Below are 21788 nucleotides of genomic sequence, written 5' to 3'. Positions count from 1 at the left end.
GGCCCACCGCGCAGCGGGTGGACGAATAAAAATGAAATGGGGGTGGCGGGCGCAAGAAGGACTGAGTGTCCCATGGGTGCGAGCTGGGGTCCAGCTGCTGCCCCTGGCGGTGCCATGTCCTGGCACACCCAGGGGCTGCAGACCTCTAGCACATCCATTGGAGCAGACCTGCTCCATCAGCAGCTGCTTGGCCCAAAGAAAGGAGGGGAACTGACTGGGGGGCCCTCCACTCCCGCTGTGGCCAGTGCTCAGGGACGGGGAGCCAGGGGCCACCATGAGGAGAGGGCGGACAGCAGTTCCCACCGTGTCCGCCAGGTCACGGCTGAAGAGGGTAAGATTTCCTCTTACCTTTTTCGCTCACTGTCTTCGCCTGCATGGAGGCCTTTGCCATGTCCATCCTCGGCTTCCTCAAGGCTGCTCTGGGCTCTCCTTGGGCTGGCCAAGGTCTCAGTAGGGTTTCTTCTGGAGAARGCTGCATTTAATTTAGTGCCTTTGGAAGAAAGAAATCAAATTGTCAAACCTATTGAACATTCAACCTTTCCTTCTCTATGTACCTCTAAAATGCCCTGAGCTTCCACACGTTTGGTGGCCCTACAGCCTCTTGGCTGAAATGGCAGCAATGGGAAGAAAGCCATTTTTGGCCAGAGGAGCTGGGAATCTGCTTCCCCTTCGTGGTTTGCCAACGCTGGAGCCCGCTGGCGTWTGGACTGCAGGGAAAGCTCCCTTGTCCTGCCAGGCCTGGGGAAAGCCGAGCAGGCCAGGCCAGTGCCAGGCGCTCGGCCACAGGCACGAGGCGGGAGCAGGTGTGTGGTGCTGGACAGGGAGGCTCGGGCCAAGGAGCAGCGACATTCAGCTGCCGCCAAGGCGCGCGGGGAGCCTGTGCCCTGGGCAGGCAAAGCCTCGAGCACAACTCAGGTAGAGAGCTGCGCAGAGCCCTCGCTTGGGAGGTGAAAATCTGGTGCTCGGCGTTAGGGAGTGCAGTCAACCAGGGAAGGAGAATGTTTTGAAGGGACTGGGTAGCTATTGGAGATGATGCAAGTGAGACCCACRCTTTGAAATATCTCTGAACAATAGAAGTGTCACTTTTACCCCCAGTGAACCCTCAGCTGCATTTCTTCAGCAGTTCACCTTTGTTTTCACTGACCTTGGCATGTTTAGTCAGGGTTATATTCTCACAACRATAAAACTGTCCCCGGATGATTGTTACAATATATTGGGCACAAACAGGTTTTTATTTGTTTATTCATTTGTTCTGTCTCTGACAGGTTGGGCTGCTTTTCCCTGCAACAGACATTCAGGTGGCACAGAAAACTTCCTCTTGCCATTCTTGCCTCACCTCCTCTGCCTGTGCCGTGCAGCCAGGCCACTTCTGGYGGGCCCGGTGCTGTCCCGGCAGCCGCAGCCACCGCACAGAGCATCTCTACTGAGCACCCACCCTTCCCTCCAGCCGTGGTCTTGCTCCTCCTGAAGGATAGTTGCCTCTGTGCACTGAATGAGGCGAGAAGGAGGCTTCTGAAGAAGCATCTTCAGATRGGTTAGTTTGGGTTTCTAGGGAGCTATACCTTTACCCCAGGCAGCTGCACTGGCTCCAGCTGATGCCAGGTCATTGTAAGTATATGGGGAAGAAGGTGAGGTGGGGATGCGGTGGGATAACACAAGGCAAGATGGTTTGCCCATGAACAGGCCTGTTTCAGCACTAGCAGCAGAGCCTTTCTGCTCATTCCTAGCAGCATGCCAGGAGGTCATGGTTATGAGAGCTGCCCCAAGCCACTGTTCAGTGCATTTAGCTCCTGCAAGACTCAAAAAATCACCTCTAAATTCTGGGGAAGCCAGCTCCACAATCCATGCTTAAGATCATCTCCTTAAGAAGCAACATCTAAACCAGGGATTCAAATAATGGGATGATYGGGTGTGAGCTGGTAGCCCCTTGAGACACCAGCAATAGGCAGTTCTCCAGTCACCTATACCTATTTTCCAATAGGAAAGGGGGCCTCTGAGGGCACCAGTTTCTCTCCATAGCTAAGACTTGTACCTAGCTTTTAGAGGACCAAAGCAAAACGGGATGAATCCCACCATGAAAGTCTAGCAGGCTCTATTGCATGGCACATTTAGCGTACGCAAACCGGCCAGCTGCCTACAAATGTAACATGCTCACAGATAAAAAGAACTGAATGCATATGATTGATGCACATCGTGTCTTTTGCATCGTCACATTGAGAGRGCTCGCCAAGCTGTGAGTGCCCACATACCCCAAATGAGTGCCACCAGCACAAGACTGCATGCCCAGCCCCATCGGGGCGATACTCGCTGTCTTCAAGCTGAGTGACACCGTCTTCCCTAAGCATAACAGCGGCTGCATCTGCACCACCTTGGAAGCTAATGAAAAATGCACCTGCCTGAGTCCTTCCAGTCTGCTGGGGTCAACAAGGGTTGGCCAACCACATTGGCTCACTCGCTCCCCCTTCACTCGCGAGCACAGCTGCATCAATGGGATAAGGACGGCGCTGTAACCTCCTTCCTCTCCAGGAGCACAAAGGACGTGGGGCAGCAGACGTGGCCGTGGGGCAGAGGCTGGTGCCCCAGCACAAGGAAAAGGCGTCGGGAAGCCTCAGCACGGTGGGCTCCACCCCGAGCTCATGGTGGCTGTCAAGCCAGTGCTGCTGGCTGGTAGATCCATCAACATCCCACTTCAGTTTATGGTTTTAGCACTTTGAATGTAATATCAATAGAGTCTGTCGCAGTGCAGAAGAGTACGTAATACCAGCAAGGAGGGTATGTATATTCATCATTGCTCAGACATCAGTTGTATACAGGTCTTTTTTCTCTCCCGCCACAACTCTCTTATACTTCAAAAAAAAAAAAAAAAAAAAAAAAAAAAAAAAAAAAAAAAAAAAAAAAAAAAGGGAAAAAAAAAGAAAAGGAAAAAAAGCTTGTTTATAGCAGAAACTGGAATTCCACATATAATCACAAGTTGGATTTTGTCCTGCAGGCACTGGATAAGTTTCTTCACATGAATATTTTGTAACTTTCTCTGGCCAAAAGAAATTTGCAAAATGTTGTAATGTTTCTGTGCTTTCCTTTGGACATTCCAGGCTTTTACTTAAGCTTCTCATAAAAGGCTATTTTCAGTGCAGGCAGGAAAAAAAAAAGCCTACAGAATGCTGAGTCAATAAAGTAATGCAAAACCATAAAACATAGCAATGATAACAATAGAAGATCTGTAGATTGCGAATGAAATAAGATTGGAATCAGAGTAGTAGCTGGAAATGAATACATAAAAGCCAAAATAAGACTGTTTCTACTAAACAAAGTTGAACAAAAAAGCATCTAAAGTGTTAATTTATTAAATAACTGTGTTTTCTTGTCTTACAATTAAAAATATTTGTGGTTAGGAATGTTGGGAGACAGGAAGCAATTTAAACTGAAGTCTTCTAAACCCATTTTTATACTTGGAATGAAACTCAACCAGGATCCACTCTTCAACCTTGCGTTGGCACGCATGGGGGCTGGAGAGGCCAGCATTGTTTTTATTTTTATTTTTATTTTATTTTTCTGTTTATTTGCTGCTTAGAGCCTTCTCTTGCAGACTTCTAAGTCTCGGAAGAGCTTTATGGAGCGGCTCTGGGTGGGAGAGGCAGGCGCAGTGACACCGCGTGGGSCAGCGCAGCCACCCGAGCTCCATCAGCGAGCAGGGCTGATGCAAAGCCCTGGGCAGTGCTGGGCAGCCCCCCACTAGCTTTGGGGCTCTGCCTCTCACTAGCTTTGGGGCTCAGCTCTYGCCTAGGGAGTCCTTCAGATCACACACTAAAATGCCATTGCCCAAACTTCCATCTTCCCTCCAGAAAACACACAAGACCCAATCAACAACGTAAGCAGAGCTCCCCACGTGAGACCAGTTTTAAAATCACAATCTGTAATAAACAGATGCATTTGGAGTTATTTTTATTTACCTTGTATTTTTTATCATCCCAGCATCGCCTGTCTAAGCTCCCCCTAGGACTGCTAGGAGCTCACTTGAAACAAAAGATAATGACCCTGGAGTCAGAGGTCTCCAAGAGCTGGGTGTCTGAGGAGAAGAGAAGAATGTCATGAGAAATCACATGAACACCGAGATGTGGATGGTCGTGATGGGGTGCGAGCCCCACAAGGGCTGCTGCCGCTCCACAGCGCTGGGAGCTGAGCGGCCACCGCTCCAACCGGCCGGACACGGGCTCGCCCAGCCTCTCTGGCAATGGGGAGCTCAGGAGTTGCTACCTGCTGGTGAAGAGCGAGCTTCTTGTGGTGGCGGAGGCTGAGGGTCAGCGAGAGCAGGTCCACGCTGCTCCTGTCTCATCAGCTGCTACCCAAGATACACTTTTCAGAGGCTGTTAATTGAGTCTGATGAATTTAGCTCCCATGAGACCTATTACAGGCAAAAATACAAGTGACATCAGAGCCATAACTCATAAAAATCAAGTCCCTGAATTACATCTGAGAGCAATATGAAAATACAAGTGGGATTTCAAATGGTATCAAATAACTTTCTGTCATAGCTTATTAATAACACAGAGCTAATAGAAAGAGCTATATTATCATCCTAATGTCATTATACATATATAATACACACACACACGTACACACAAACAGTGTGTGTAATTATAACAGCATTATTTTGTTCACACAGCCTGAAAAATGTGATTAGATGGCAGTTCTGAAATGGCAATATTCAATCAGGTATGACTTGTATATTGGCTCAGAGTACAGTCTTCTACTTATGTAAAATTATGCCTTGTTATGTGCAGTGTTAGTGTAGACGACTGTGAAAAAAAGACATAGCTGAGGCCACAAAGATCATTTTCTCTTGAGCTGGAAGAACTGAATCGTCATTTCAAAGCTAAAATACCATCATTGTCCAGTGAGCTATCCGAGACTATCGTTTCTTGCCTACATTACTTCAGAAAACATGCTAATTTACCTACTAAAAATAGCTGCTTTTTCACAAAATCCTGAATAAAATCTCTCCAGTGGAAATGATCCTAAATGCAACCAAACTGTGCTCTTTTTTTTTCCTCTTTTTTTTAATCATAAAGCTCAGAAAGGAACATCATAACATCATCTGCTAAGGCTTTAGATGTGCTTCAGTTTCTAAATGTTGCACAGGAAATGCGCACACCAGCCATTTCACATCCATCTCCTGTCAAATAATTTACCTCAACTGTTTTTAGTGAAAATATACATATGTATATATATATCCCTGTGTAATGGAGATAGCTGGAGTTGTAAACATCATCTTGAAAATGCCAGGCCATATTTACTCAAGTCAGTGGTCACAGAAAGTTGCTATTCTCAGTATGCCAGATTTAAATCATTTTAAGTAAACAAGCTTTCCCTTTAACAAGTCTCAGCCATCATGTCTTTTTTCCAAGCAAAAATAATTTACTAATTTCTACAAAGTTGGCGGGCCACAGAGGAGCATGGGTAGCTACCTCAGATGCAGCAGACAGTGTTGGCAGGGAGCAAGCCGGGGGGGCAAGGTGGGTTTCCCAGGAAGGGGATGCACCGGCTAAACGCAAAATYGTCTTTTTTCTCACCCAGCCCTCATTTAAAAATAGGAGATTTCACTTCTTCACTAGCCTCAAATGCATCACCACAATCCTGARTGCTCTTGGCAACACTTGGGCTCAGCTTCTCTTTTGTATTTGCCCTTTTGCTTTGGGATTGGACTTTTCCATGCAAGACAGTTTTGCTTGCGTGAAGACGTCTGCCCTTCACAGTTACTGGGTTCTTTTTTAGCAGCACTAGCATGAGACCCGGTGACACAGAAAACACCTCCTGCAGTACCACGACTACCTCTAGTCCCCCTGCCCAAGTCTGCATTTCATCCTTTGCTTGGCTGCAGCTGCAGAAAGGAAGGTGGGTGCTCTATGCCCCACGATACAGCTCTCTCACTGGGTGCAGATCTGTCTCCAGCAGGTTCTAGTGCTCACGTTTACACATTTGTTCCTCGGCCTTCATCCTTTATCCAAGTTACAAAGGCAAAAAACTTGTGATTCAACCATCTAGCACAGCTTAGCAACTTTCAACCTTTGGCAAAGCTGTCTTCAAGCTGTACCTATCCAAGTACATACTCAGGGCTGCTCAGCAAACCATTTGCTGCCCACATAAAACTGCTAATGCTAAGACTACTCCGCTTAAGTAGCCTGTACAGAACCTAATTGCTTAGCATGATTCAAAAGGTCTCTCTGAAACTACTTTTGAAAAGAAATTACCTGCCAGGCTAAGAGGATGAAGCCATTTTGAGACTCTGGTACAGAATGTTTCAGTGAAACTTGTTGCCCATTGTGAAATTTCTTCCCAGGAAATTATTACTTTACAATGTGCTGAGCAGCCCAGAATTCTGCACCTCCTTATGTGCAGGCAAAAGGATTTTGTCATCCTGCAAGCAGCCACCAAGGCAGCTTCCATGACCAAGGGACAGAAAAACAAAAATGCTGCAATCTGGAACACAAGTTCTATCTTCATCATCATCTCAGGTTATCATTCGCAAATGGAAGCCAGGCAGGAAATCATCCTTGGAGATCGAATCTTCTGCAAGGAGTAACCTGGCCAGTCAGCAATGGCTGCAAAGTGCTAACGTCCTCCTAGGATGAGACCAGTGTTTCAGGCATTTTGATGCAGTGCTAAGGCCCCAGGCAGAGCTCTTCATTGAGCAGAAGAAAGGTCCTTTTTGGTGAGACTCAGACAACCTAAGCTGTTCCCATGTAAGAAAAGAATTAAAGAATTGTTCCTTCCCGTTTAGCCAACTGTGACATACCTCTGTAAATGATGTTCCCAAAGCAGATAACCCAGCGGATCAGCTGCAATTCATGGCACATATGCCTACATTTTGCTTTCTAATCGCTGCCTTGCTTCTCACTGTAATGGCCCTTCTTAGTTTACAAATGCACTGGAGGCATCTATCCACTGCATCTACAGAGGAGGAGCTTAACAAACAGCTTGCAATACTTCTCATTGACCCTACTTACCTGGGTGTGCATTCTCATCACCAAAAAAAAAAAAGACTTCAATTAATGTATTATGTGGTGCGTTAAATGCAGGCTGGAGCCTTCTAAGTATTCCTGCCCTTGAAGCCATGAGAGCAGATTTCCTCACAAACAGAGAGCATGATCTTCAGTAACAGCCCCAGCCTCGTCTGGCCAACATGGTTCAACAGTGGCCATTCAAACTTACATCAAAGAAGGCTGAAGTTTATAGAAATGTCTAGAAAGTTCTATGCTACTCCTGGATAATACAGCATGTGGCTGATTGCACTTTATCTGGCTCTGTTTTTCTGTTAATTCCCATGCAATGTTTAGGCGCCCATTCTGGCTGTTGATCACATCACTCTAGACCTGCACCCTTAGTAGCCTTTCATGTGTTCATCCTCAAAGCAGCCTGGAGCAATGTGGAAGTGCTGCTCTTTCCATCCTGCAGATGAGGAATCGAGGCTGGCTCACACAGCACGGCTGCAGCCCGGCAAGGAAGTGAAGCGGTGGCTGCTGCCGCCCTCCTTCCAGTCATCCTCTCGAACGTTTTACCTAGAAAAGTCTTGGCATCTGGCGCTGAGTGAAAGCAGTGGAATAAAGAAAGAAAGAGTGGAATAAAACAAAGTAGCTGTTATTATCTCAATTCTGTGATTTGAAGGCAACTTCTTGCCTTGTGGGACAATCAGCTTAATAAACAAGTGCCTTCCCATACGGGGCTGCTGTGGTCCCCAGTGCTGCTGTGAGTATGGACTGACATTTCCATACCACCTGCTGAACCATCATTAGAGCCAAGCTGAAATAACTAGAGATTTTAAGCTGACTTTTAAATACCAGACTTGTCTGAAAAATACTGGAGAGCACATAGAAATCACTTCCCTTTCTCCCAGTTCCTGTATATAAGCACGTTAAAGTAGAGTGTTAAAGTAAAGCAGTGAAAACAAATGGATCTCTTAAGTCCAGCTCTCCTATACCCACACTAGCTTATCCAGCTGCTCTTCCAGGGAATGCRGAAATTGGTCATACCAAAGAGCAGGTCTTTCTTTTCCTCATTTTCAGTTCTACCTGTTCTTATGTTCTTACCCAAGTGAGCCTGGGACATGTTTCTGAAGCACAAGAATCAGAGGTCTAACCACTGTGGATCCAAACCTCTGGGGACGATAGATCTTTTTTTTTTTTTTTTTTTTTTTTTTTTTTTTAATCCTCTTGAGAAACAGATGCTTTGGCTCATTTTCATTATACCTATCCTGATTTATTTTAATTGCTCTGGGTATCCTGAATACTACAGTTGCATAATCTCATGTACATGCCTTTAAAAGGAAGCCTTGGCTGCAATACTGAAAAGGCAATGTTGAATACAGAAAAAGCTCTAAGCAAAGTCTAATTTATTTTGGAAATCCACTGAAAAGATGTCTACTGAGAATTCACAGGAAAAAATGTATGCCACATTTGAATAGTGATCTTGGGAGGTGCTTTACTTAGCTTTTCAATAAGGTGCTCTGAAAATTGCATCCCCTCGAAAACATCTCACTTCCAAGACCTAAGTTTAGGTCGGCCACCCCAAGACCTGGGACCGACTGCTGAGGGCTACGCGAGAGGGCTGGCTGTGTGACACTGCACACGTGTGCGTGTATTGGCTAGAAGAGAAAACCAAGCAAGCGAAATCACCGAGCAGAGTCCCTGGGACACACAAGCTTAGGACTGAGAGCAAGGTAAAGGCCTGCTGAGATTTGCCTTTACTGTATTTAGAAACACGGGACTTCATCTCAATTTAAAAAAAAGCAGGAATAACAGGACTGAAGAGAAATACCTGAATGTCATCTGCTTCTCCTCCTATCAGACTCACTGTGCAAGATGCCAAATATTGCCTGTGAGAAAGAAAGTTTGCAAAAACTTTATTCCTTTTAATAAAAAATATTATCTAAAATACTTTATATTTGGACATAGAAAAAGATTTTGTTTTGATGCCACATCTGTATCTGTTACTAACATGCTGTTTTACTTAGAAATATCCATACCCTTACCAAGACCTTTCTCTGTATTTTTTTACTTTATTCTATTGGGTAAGGGGAAGAATTAACAGTTGCTATAAATACTGTCCCTAAAGACAATGCAGATAATCTATGAAATAATTGGAAACAAAGCCTCAAACAGCAACAACCTCCCCTCTTTCTCACCCCACCTTCCAGCAAACAAAACCAAAAACCTCAAACAACCCTCCCCTTGTCCCAGGCATATTGATAATGCCTCCCTCTCATGTAAGGAAAGGAAATTCCATGGATTTTATAGGTTATCTATACTGTAGTCATTATTTTTTAATAAAAAAGGACCTGAGATTTTGTTTTGCAGAAACTGTTTAAGATTCACCTCCAGGATGGGTTACTTTCCTTAGCTCCCATACAGACGTATGCATTCATGTGACCTGTCCCCCTGGACATACCACGTTATAGATATCAGGGAGGACATTTAAACAAACATGGGTTTTGCACAATACTGAGATAAGCAAGCTAAATAGATTTCACAGGTAGAGGAGGAGACACATAATCACGTCTTTTCTGATCTTTAAGAGGAACCATAAGCACTTTCCATTTGATTTTCATTCGATTTCACTTCTTATCACTTATCTGGGAATGAATTGGATTCACTTAGATTTGAGATTATTTATTTGAAATGAGAGAGTCCAGAACGACAGTCAGCGCTGCTGCACCAGGACGACAGCTGCTTTGGCAATGTGTCATCTAACCTATCTACACAAGCATTTCTAATTTTTCCAGAGCAATCAGCTTTACTAATCAACTCCCCACGTAGCAAAACCAACCCATTCCTAGGGGTGCCGGGGCTGGTCAGCACAGCTAGAACCAGTGGGAACCTAAAAGGTGCCAGGAGTTGCTTTCTTTGCGACCTGCAGTATTTTGCTCAAAACCACGAAGCCTTGATTTGTGACTAGGTTTCCAAGCTGCCAACACAGGACACCTAAGAAACCATAAAGAACAAGAGCAGCAGAGAAGTACTGTGAATTGGCAGCCCTGCCACAATTTAAAGGCTATACCTTTAAATGTCCACAAATTCACTTCAGGTTCACAGAATATAATGAGATTCTAGTTTGGGAGAATGAGCCCACAGAGACTATCAAGAATATTAATGTTATCACAAAAGTTTATTAGTGCCTGCATGTCTAGAAATGGGTAAGGAAACCCTTTGGGGTTTGTTGTGCTATCAGCAATTATCATGCAAAAAGATTCCTTTTCCCCTTTCTCCCTCTGATAGGGTTTTGGGAAAAAGGTTCCAAGATTGATCAGTGTAAAGTTCTTTGTTTTATAAGTGGAGAGTGTGTTTTCACCATTGGCTCCYGCTTACTTCCATTTCTCAAAGAACAGTAAAGGGCTTTCCCTGCCCTAACTACTTAGTAGCATTGCCATTTCAAGTCTCCCATGGATTTTATGCTTCAGAAATTTGCAGGTGCATTTGACATTGCAGGGAATTAAAATAATCCTTCAGATGCAGGCTAACATGTCTGGTTTGTTGACTTCTTTCAAACCAAGCAATAACCCTGTGGTTCAGTCTCCTTTTTCTATCTGTTCTTTCCTTCTGGTGGTAGAGAGGGATTACCATTACTTGATTCCCAGTGCAAGTCATGTTGCTGTTGTTTATTCAGATGCCAAGAGGCACTCAGTGATCAATTTCATAAGGAAAAAGCCATCAAGATGCAAACATGGATTCTAGAAACATGACTCTGAACATACCAGAGATCCTTCCTGTCCCTGTTCCTGCTCCTTTAAATTGGTTAAAGGATGTAAAATCCTGCATCTGTTTTCTATGCTGTGATCTACATACAGCCGTGATCAGTCTTTCTGACAGGTTTGCATTTTTTTAAGTTCCGCATTCATTGAAGATAAGAGGAAAAGGAAAGGGAAAGGGAAAAGGAAAGGGAAAGGGAAAAGGAAAGGGAAAGGGAAAGGGAAAAGGAAAGGGAAAGGGAAAAGGAAACCATGCTGACTGAATGAAACCTCTAAGCAAAATTCAGCATGGCTGTATTAGTAGTATGCAGCTCTGCAGAAATCAATGGGATTGTGTTGGAAGTTCTCAGAAAGTGGAATGTGCTGTCAAGGAGATGCATTACTCCTGAAAGCTCCATTAAGGTTCCTCCATCCTGAAGGTATGTTTAAGGATCAACTAGACTTCTTCAGCATCAGAAAGAATCCACCCATACTTGTTTCCAAAGGAGCAACAAAATGTATGCAAGAAGGGAGCAAGTTACAACTCCATTTACATTTAAAAGAAAATATTGCACCTGTGCTTGCCCAGCTACCTAGTCTCAGAGAAGGGCTCTGCAGGCACCAGTTGTACACTTAGCCCACAGTGTTCCACCTTCGTGGAGCAAAAACTGCAAAGTACTCACTCGCTTTTCACAGCCAGCCTAAGCAAGGCAAAACAGTTCCTTCACTTCAGTTTACTCGCACCCAGTACCTAACCAAAGTGCCCTCAGTCTGAGAGCACTTTGGCTGGTAGAAGTCTCCCCGACAGGGATGTATCAGCCAACCTTTCCAAACCACGGACTAGGCCTTGATTTGGGCTCGCCTAAACTGCTGCTTATTGTGCTGTGAAAAGTGGGGCATATTGCTGATGGAGGAGCTGTTGGCTGCTAGATTTAATTAAGGATTCTACTAAAAGTTCTGCTTAAAATAACAAAGCTTGCTGTTTAGAAAAGCGTAGGTGATTCCCCCAGAGGCCTGGCTAGCATTCCTTCTCCTATTGTATAACATTATTGATTAATCAAAACTAATGCTCACAGCTGTTGCCTGATGGATAATGTCTGTGGTATTTGCTTGCATATAATTATTTACTACTTTACTGATGTTATTTATTTCTTAATTAAGTATTGTTGGCTGTTTAATTATGTGAAACACAACTGTAAGTGTCACTGCTAAAAGCCATGGGACAGACTGCCCAAAGCTGCAATCTTTCAAGAATAAATTTAAAAATAAAGATAAAAATATTTTAGCCAATATTCTGAGTGAAGACCATTGAACCACAAATATGTTAAACGTAACCTGGAGACTGATGCTGGTGTGCCATGCTCAGACAGATTTGCAATGCTGATTTCACTGGGCAGTAAAAGACTTCTACTGACTTGTGTACTTTATTAGAACTCTAAAACACATAAGAAAGATGCCTGTCTATGAACCTTGGTGCTTGAACACTCAAAATAAGTCAAGGGGAAACTGATTTCCAAAAGCTTACATGCCAGGAGTGCCTAACAAAACTCCTTCCAAAAAATAATTCTTGTGCTAAGATGCAAGGATGTTCCAAGTCTGATACTGGCCCCATCCAGCCTGGCTGGGCAGTGCCTGCCATGGCTGTGCTGGCAGAAACTGCCCGCTCAGACCCAGAGACCACCAAGTTATCTCTACGCAGTGAGAAATTGGGGCGTTTCTCAGAGATCTCCCTGCACAGTCTCCTTTTCGTCCTCCTCGCTCTCAGTGAACAAGCCAGGCCCTGAGGGCAGCCCGCATCCCCTCCTGCCCAAGGAGAGGACTTCCCTTTCACCTCCTCACAAGCGCCAGGCACATCTGTTACAACAGGTCCTATGGCCAGACTCACTCCATTAGGCAGCTGATGTTTAAGCCATGAGGTTTCCTTGGATCCACACATGATGAGGAGGGATGCATTGAAGCGAGTTAGGCCGTGAGATAAGATCAGCCTAAACAGAATTACTTTTCCTTGCAAAGACCAAGCCACATGGATTTGTGGGCAAAATCAACACTTTACATTCTATCTGGAAACCATGAGGCATTAAGGACAGATTAGATTTAAAACGTGGCTTTGAGCAGTTTCTAGGTGCTTAGTGTTTTTTCTTTTCTTTTTTTTTTTAATGGCCATGTTCAAGACTACAAATATGCTGCGAAGAGCTGGTGAAAGAATCTTCTCAGTCTCAGTCAGAGCACCCATGAACCCTACTGTCACTCACAAATCACTAACACACCTATACAGAGCATATCAGAAATAGCCTCTCTATTTCCTTCCTCAAAAAATAAAAATTCCTTCTCTTACGACTTTTCCAAATAACCTCCATCAGGCCCTTTCCCTTGAGTAGGAGAATAAATGGCTTTGGCAGTCTTTGCTTGCCCATCAGTTTATTTGTGATTTGGTGGCAACTAGCTTGAATGCCTCCACCAAAATCTCCTCCTTATTCTGAGGTAGTGCATTAAAATTAGTGAGCTCTTATCTACTATTTTATAAAAAGTAAATAGATGGCCAGCTGCCAAATCCTTTAACCTCCCTCCCTATAAACCTCTGCTTTAGTCAAGTAGCCTACATTTCGTCTTCAGGGAGCCCAGACAAAGGAGCGACTAAAGCCTGGCATAGCATCGTCACCTGTATTTGTACCAACACATTTCAAGTCCAGAGTGCCACCAAAAGTTTTGTGTTAGGCCCAGGCTCTGCCCATGCTCTCAATACACAGCATACACTTACCTCTTCTTTTTGGTCCAATTTAAGACACATCTGAGAAGGACCCCATGATGTCAGGCATTATTTCGATGGGTGAAGGAGCTTGCTCAAAGTACTACATTCAACAATATTGGGAATATAGATATGTACAACTGCACAGAATAGCCCCTGAAATCAAAATTAAAAGCAAAATTAGGCAGTGCCTGGCAACTAGTAGACATCACTGGATGACAGAAGTTCTGCCCTTTCATGATAGGATTCTCATACCATGAGCCCTCAAAAGAAAACAACTGTCCCAATGGATTTGTTCCATCCATCCTCCACCTTTTTTTTACAGAATTATTATTTATAGTATCATGGAATGCCAGGCAGCAATTTCAAAAGACAGCAAAGAGCTTAATGATGGAAGAGAAAATACAACACAAAGGCACTATGAGAGGAAAACCTCAGAGAAATAGTGAGCAGAGAGGAAGAATAAAGAAAGGAATAAAAGTAATAGGAATAGGGAATTTGGTCTTTATTTCTCTCTCTGTCTAATACCCAACTTGCACATTTTCATGTCTTTCCTCTGTTTATAGTCAGTTCTTCCTCTCTCCCTTTTTTGAAATTGTCACTCTTGTTTGTTCAAGCCCTTTCCTGTAACCCTTGTGCCCACATTGTGCAGGGTATCATGGGCAGCTTTCCAGCAGAGAGATGTGCAGAGTGATGCGGACTACAGCTAGGATTTTCAAAGGAAACTAAGGAAATCTTTATGGAGAACTTGGTGAGAAACTGGCATTTGGCACTCTTCTGCTGCTTTGAAAGTCCCAGCCTACGGGAACAATCTAAACAAATATATGCCCCAATGCTGATAAACTCACTTGGAAAGATATCAAAGAAAATCTTATGGGGTTTGGAGACCTTTGAAGAAAAGAAATATCCTGCCAACCTGATGCAGAGGTCTATCTTGTTCCACCATGTGGTCCAAATCATCAGTCTTCCATGGCTCTCCTTCCTCCTCAGGGCATCTGGGCCAGTAAGCTCTGCCTCTCTGGATGAAGGAATCTGGGGGCCAAGAGGACAACACTATTTGAGGACGATCCAAATAAAAAAGTACTTTATAGTAGAAGTTGTTACTGTGCCTAAAAATAYCTCAATGACTCAGATTACTCAAAATGGCAAACCACAGCCTCTCTCAGTAGTCAGCTGACTTCATTCACTAGTGTAGCATCTCTTTCCCTTTATGTTTTTAATAATAAAAGAGTTTTTTTTTAAGGCTTTACTAAGTTAATGCTTAATGGATCACCCTATATATTTCTCAGTGTTTACATGTTCTCCAAGTAACCAAATTTGTAGAGCAAATTAAGTCTGTAACACCAGGACAAGTGAATTACAGATATTTGTTGTGCAGGAACTGTGGCCTTGTTCAGTCCCGGATGCCCCCAAAATGAACAGTTTCAATCACGTTTTCACCTTTCCCAGCAATATGAACATCTCTCTCAGCCGCCTGCCAGGGCGATTGCTCCTTAGTCTGCAAGCGTTACGGCTCTGCGCACATGGGCTTCCTGTGAATGTGCAACCTTGCAAAGTGCTACAGTCCAGGGGCTTGCAGCGTAACCTATTAAACCACGCTGGCTCAGGACCAGAAGTGCTGGAGGGGCATGGGAGAAGGAAAGGTGGAGACTAACATGTTGTTGATGCTTTTTTTCACACTAATGCACTATGTGGGTGTGGCCCCATTCTCTCACCAACSAAAATATAAATAGTCAGCGAGTTTTCTGCTCCCACATGGGCAAACTGCAGCGGAGCGAGCCGGTCCCGGTGACGCAGAGCAGGTAACACGCTGGGCTTCGCCAGTTCTTCACCTGGGGCACCGTGCCCAGGTGCCGAGAGCTGCGAGGCCTCTCCTTCAGTGTCGGCACGAGGCTGGGACAGCACCTTCTAATCAGAACACGACCCACTTCTCGTCATGTCTCGTGTTCCTTCTTCGCAGTGCCGAGCTCTCTGTGGTGATGAGGTTCAAGATGCCCCGTGCACCGCTGCAGAAAGGGCCCCAAAGTCTCCTGTCACCCGCGTGGCAGCCATAGTAACTCAGCACAACAGGACCTGAGGAAACAAAATGCTTTCTTTAAGGGCTTAAAATCAACAGGAAACAAAAAAATTCACGCTCCTCATTTTACCAACGGTAAAATTCCCGCTGGCACCAGTGCGACCAGGATCGGGCCCAGGCTGTATCCCTGTGGTTTTCCCAGGCTCACGAGGATTTAAAATTCTGGATTTCAAATGATAGTTTATTTCTGGCTGACCTGTTTGGCTTGAGCTGTTATGTATTTTTAACTGTTGGACTTATTTTTAATCTACTGTATTAGTACACAAACTTAATCAAGAACAAAATGTTACCAATGCAAAGTTTTGTTCCTACCCSTTGCTATCAGTTTAGCAGTTTAAAGTTCCCTAATTGTATAAAGATCTGCTCGCGCCATCTGACTCCGTTCGGAACATTAGTACATTCCTTTCACTGTAAATATACAAGGGGGAGGGAAGAGGCAAACACAGGCGCGCACAGCGACAACGCGCTCGCCTGCAACAACTGCCACATTGCAGATTTTAACAATTAACATTCCTGCCATGTAGGCAGCTCCAGAGGAACCTCATCCATTTTTTTTTTGCCAAAGAAACTTCCCCCACTCACACACATTTGGGTCATTTTTTGTCATTTGGTGTCAATGGAGGGTTGTGACATTCTTCTCCTTTTTTTTTTTTTTTTTTTTCCTTCCCTTCCCTGATATTTGAAGAACGAGATTTTATCGGCTTTCCCCACCCCCTCCTTCCTTTACCCCATGCATGTTTCACTCAAACCTGCCTTTCGGGTCAGCAGCCTGGTAAGAGATTAATTTTATACCGCAAGAAACACCAAGCAGAGTATTTCAACTTTGACATATGAGAAGCCWGTTATAATATTGCAGTTTTTCTAAATTAAATATTAGGAAAAATTAAACCCAATTGTGGTTCGTATTCCTATGGAAAATATTTCTGTTCAAAACAGTCCCTCCATGCTAAATGACTTAAATAACTGAAAACACAATAAATATGCAGCAAGTTAAAAACCCAGATTATTCAGGTTTTAAGGCTTATAACTAAAAGTGGTTTAATGTTTCATGCCTAATAATAGATTACTCCTATCACATTTCTAACCTTTATTTCTACCAGCTTTGAAGTCCAGCCATATAAAGGCTGTTTGTAGAACCACACGAAAGTTAAAGCAAATATTACTCAGAGTGATTCATATGAACAAGAATTTGCAATGAAGGCAGAGGGTTTTTTGTGTCTGTATCAAAGGAAATGAAATGTTTGCAATATTTTCCAGTTGATAAATGCTTTAAAACATTTTACTTGTGTAGTATGAACATTGCTGACATAAACAGACTTTGACCTGAAACAGATTGTATTAAGCTCTGTGAGGAAGGCAGCTTTAAAAAAAAAAAAAAAGGAATTCCTAGATTTCAAAATCTGCCACAAGGTCACTGCAATCTTTAATTAGCTGAATACATTAAGAGAAAGCTAGGACACTGATTCTGTAAAGAGAGCAAGTGTATGTTTAATCCTCTGTTCTCTGCGTACAGATTACCCTTTCAGAATGAGTAACCTTCTTTTCTTTTTAAATATCTATTTACCTTTTGAGCTTTGCATAGCAAAACAGTTTTTTTTTTCCACTGTTGCAAAAGAAATTAATTTGTTGCTAGTTGCTATGCATTGGCAGGATTTCTGCATAAAGAATGTAAGCCATCTATCTTTGTATTCAAGATATAGTTAATCTGGCAGTTAAAATACTTTGGAAACATTTTGATGACTTATCTGGAAAAGTAGCTTTGCATTTTCAAAGAAAACTCAGAACTGTATTGCAAGGGGAAGATAAAAGATATATGAAGTGTTTGTTCCAAGCGATACTATTCATTTAAAGATCAGAATGTAACCCCACCCAAGCAATTATTGTGGAAAAACAAGACAAAAATCCTTATACAGCTTTCTGACACAGTCTTTATTTGGGAAACAAAATAACTATATTACAGTTATAGCCTAATGGATTGCAAGCTGTTTTATTAGAGTCAGCTGAATCCTATTTAGCATAAAAAAGAACTCTGTTTGCTATCAAGAACACATTTACATTAATATGACTTTGACAAAGTAAAATAAAATCGCATTAAGATGATGTAAGTAGATAAGACAATGAAATCTCTGTGAGATAGTTTTGGCACACCAATTAGAGTCAAGTCCCTACAGGAAAGAAACATATTTTTACACCAACTATCCATGTGTTTTTAAGTTGTAGAGTGGCCAAAATTAATTCCATGTTTAAAAGATTTCCAGCAAGCAAGCAAGGGAAGGAAAAAAAGTTTATAATTCTGATTATTATTTTTTTAATTTATCCCTTGCAAAGGTAAAATTTTTGAGAAATTACACTTTTATTTGCAATAATCCAAACAAGTTTTGTTCTCTGCACTAGCTTGTAATCATCCTGATTATTGCAAGGGACTTTCCAATATAGAGCAGCTGAAAACAAGGTTTTAGATTACATGGTAATTTAGGAATGCATGAAAAGCCAAGCAGTCACCATAATAGAGCACTGCATAAACTTCATGGCTTTTAGAGCAAAACATAACATATGTTTTGTGATTCATTCAAATGATTTTTCTTTTCTTTTTTTTTTTTTTTTTTTGGGTCAGGGTTCTATCAAAATATGTTGGGATCTTATATTTGTTCCCTATTGTATTTAGGGAACCTTATTCTCTAAAAACAACAACAACAAAACTTTGATGTCTCTCTTCTTAGTTTGGTCATTAAAAGAAAGGCAGTGATGGATGGTGATAATGCTGTGGATTTTATGACTAATCAGGTCTTGGCAGCCACAGTATTTCTTTTGTAGTGAAACTTTAATATTTCTTTGGCCATGTGTAAACTTTTTCTCCTTTTGGAACTATGTTACACAAGCTACTTATTAAGCATTACAAAACAGTTATTACCCAAAACTTAGCACTTTAATTTAGCACCTGACAGGGTGAAGCTTTTTCCCCTTCCAATACACACTGGTTGCCTGCTGTGTAAAAGCACTCCTGCAGTTGAGCTGCCTTTATATTTGCATGGGGAAGAGCAGAGGCAGCCTGGGCCTGCGGCAGCCCCCAGCAAGGGGAGGTGAGGCGGCCGCGTGTCCGGCACCCACTGGACACTGCCCCGGCCCCGCTCTCCCCCCGGCCTTGCTAGTGAATTTGCAGCGACAAACACCAGGTGTCTCCACTTAGCTGGGCTAAAGCTTTAAAAAAAGGGGCCTGCTACCAAAAACATAAAGGGAAAAGAAAAATAAATAAGGCTGTCCTTCCCATTGCTCCTAATCTGCCTGCTGCAAGGCTGTGTAAACAAGGAAGAGAACGTATGTACTTGCAGATATTCTTATACCAGGATCATATTTTATTTTGTCACTTGATAATGCCTCAGTCAGGCAAGGCAGGACTTTTCAGAGTTTGAAATAATCCAAATTCAATCACTTTAAAGCTGCTACAATATGCAAGTCCTGGCAGACGTTTTAAATTAATGGAACATCAGATGTGCTCTGATCCTTTCAATTTCCTTGGGCGAGTGAAATGCTGCCGTGGTGGAAGTGGTAGGGGAATACAGGGCTATCAGTAAAACAAATGTCAGCTTTTGTCTGCTGATAAAAAAAAAAATGCATACAGCAAAAAATGACACAGTGTTTACTGCCCTRTAATTAAAATGTATTTCTATATGTAGTACGGATTATCTTAGTTTTAGACATGTGAGTACTGTGCAGTCTGATCCACATGAATGGACGTGATATAAAACCAAAACACAGGATTCCTTTGTATTTGAGGTTTTACAAACACTGTTAAATATTTCATTTGGATGTACATATTTATTTTTTGCTGCTGCTGGCAGATTTATCAATAAAAATATTAGAATGCCAGCAGTGAGAGCCAAATAGCAGGCCATAGATGGGATTTTGGCTAGAATGCAGGGGGAAAAAAAAAAAAAAAAAAAAAAAAANCTCCATAGCAAGATGCCAGCCCATGCAAATTCACTTAACTTGGGGTTTACTTTGAAAGTGTAAACATTCCTCGGGTTTGTCAAAAGGTTTGAAGACTTGAGAACCTTTTGATCAAACCTTGGCTGTGTTTTGAGGAAACCTGTACTGGAATACACTTTTTAAGATGCAATTCAGTGGCTTTGCTTTTGAAATACAAACAAGCCCAAAAATTCAAATTAAGGCTCTGTGCCTTCGCACAAGCTTTTACGGTGCACAGTTTTTGCTGATTTGCAGGGCTTATCACCTAGGGCTATGTCCTGGGTACAACTACTGTGTTTCATGAAATCCCTTTTTCCTGAAACAAAAGTATGATAGATGTTGCCAAGTTGAGCTGAGGACATGGTATTTCTTTAATTTTTATTTTCCAGTTATTTGCTTAATTTGAGGAGAGCTTGGCTTCTGTGTGCTAAATGGGACTCATGCTGCCAGACAGTATGCTTTAAGCTATTTTTAAAAACGCTAGGTTTTGAAGGCTCTTAAATCCTTTGATGTAAATGAAAATACAAGCATAGTTTGCAATATAACAGAGGCTGTTAATCTTGATATTAAAAGTGTGAATCATACCAGAGAGTAGACTAAAACAATTTTCCCTCCTCTACATGCACCTTCTCTACATATACGGACATCCGATATTTAGGGGTGTCAATTAGAGATGTCAGGTAGTGCTGGTTCCTTGAGCCAAGTTTTGAATGCAGTTACTGCCCCACATCCTGTGGATGAGACTTCTTCAACCTTACTGTTTTGCTCATTAAAATATGACATTTCAGACAAGCCTGATTAAAACAAAGCTAAGTAGAAACAAAATGTCTCAAATTCCACGTGTGTAAAAATATGTCAACAGAACTTAGAACAATTTTTGTTGGGAAAAGAGGGAAGACCTGTCAGCATTGCAAAAAAAACATATCAGAAAATGTTTGCCATAGGCACCTTTAAAATCCTAGCATGGTTCTCTACCACAAGCTGAGCTACAGAATCCATCCCAGACCCGGCTCAAAGAGAAGGCCCACCTGAATGCATCTGCTTCTCCGACCCCAGAAAGCGCAGTCTCTGCCTGGATGCCATTTTTCAAATACTGGATGAAGAATGATCAGCTGAAATATTCCCATTTTTTACTGTATTTTCTTGCACATTCGCTGTAAAACTCTGACTGGATGCTAGGAGAAGAGCACAACAGGACATATGATTCAATGGGGCATTAGCATAACAACCTTCTCCTAAGCCCTTCTCAGGGGCATGCTGCCATATACCTTCTCAATATGACCTGTGTCACTGCCAACACCCCAACATCATTTCTTGCTTCCAAGTGGTATTACTCAAAAATAACCACGATGACCAAAGCTTCTAATGGCAGATTTTGGTGGGGGGACCTGTATAGGTACAAACAAGTGGATATCTTCTAGGGGAAGACTGAGCACACAGTGGATCTGGTTTAATCTCCCCATCTCCCTACTCCTCCCAGAAAGAGCTGGAGAGACCTTCCCCTGCCAAGTGTGCTGGCAGAGGTGTCCCTTCCCTCTGACTGGCTGGAGGAAGTGGTTAGCAGCTGCTGGGACACTCATCCTGTGGGCTCTGGATGGACACTTGGCAGGGCCAGACGATAGTGAAATCCATTCCCTCTCCCTGTGATCCCTGAACAAAGGTAACCGAGAACTTAGCTGAGGACACTGTCCTCCACTCTGCCCAAACTGCTCCCCTGAGGTGCTCTGGCAAGCTGGTTGCCTGGGAGCTGCAAGGGTGCAGCAGAGCTGCTGGCAACCTTCATCCCAATGGTCCTCCTGAGATCTGCCTGGAAGCTGCCCATAGCCTGCGAGCACCTCTGCTTGTGGGCAGGCTGTGTGTCACGGTAGGAAGGGGTGAGGGGACCCTGAGGAGGAAACACTGTGCATGTTTAACTGTGGCCCAGCCCTGGCACAGCAGCCTTGCACAGGGGCTGCGCCTCAGCTGCAGCCCCAGGCACATTGTCAGACTGCTTTTATTCTCCAGGATCCTGCCATGGTTTTTGTCCCAGCATAAGGGGCTGTGACTGCTAGGAAACCCATTCCAGCATCTATTTGCAAGTTGGGCAGTTGGGCAGTCTCCTGCTGAGAAGTCTAGAAAGGACTCATGACGCTTTCTGTGGTCACATCCACCAGCAAGCTGTGGAAGAGGAAATAACTGAGATGAAAGTTCATTTTAGCTGCATCAACTGAGCTTTGAATCACCATGTCTTAATCCTTCTAGATCTGCAACCTCCATTGGAGTTTATAGTGGAGAATTTCAAA

At 43.2% G+C, this 21788-nt stretch overlaps 1 long non-coding RNA gene across 1 annotated transcript; it reads right to left on the bottom strand.

Annotated features, from left to right (window-relative positions):
• Positions 1-8852: 8852 nt before the first annotated feature.
• On the bottom strand, positions 8853-14440 carry LOC112950469. The gene is made up of 3 exons (XR_003250011.1): positions 14380-14440; positions 13476-13619; positions 8853-8869 (listed from the first exon to the last, which is right to left on the bottom strand). It is a non-coding gene; the product is annotated as an uncharacterized LOC112950469 (long non-coding RNA).
• Between the last annotated feature and the right edge of the window lie 7348 nt (positions 14441-21788).

This window comes from Nothoprocta perdicaria, unplaced genomic scaffold, assembly GCF_003342845.1.
Source record: "Nothoprocta perdicaria isolate Ctin4 unplaced genomic scaffold, notPer1 scaffold_32, whole genome shotgun sequence".
Taxonomy (NCBI): domain Eukaryota; kingdom Metazoa; phylum Chordata; class Aves; order Tinamiformes; family Tinamidae; genus Nothoprocta; species Nothoprocta perdicaria.
Note: the sequence above shows the minus strand (reverse complement) of the source record. Positions and strands in the feature narration are given on the sequence as shown.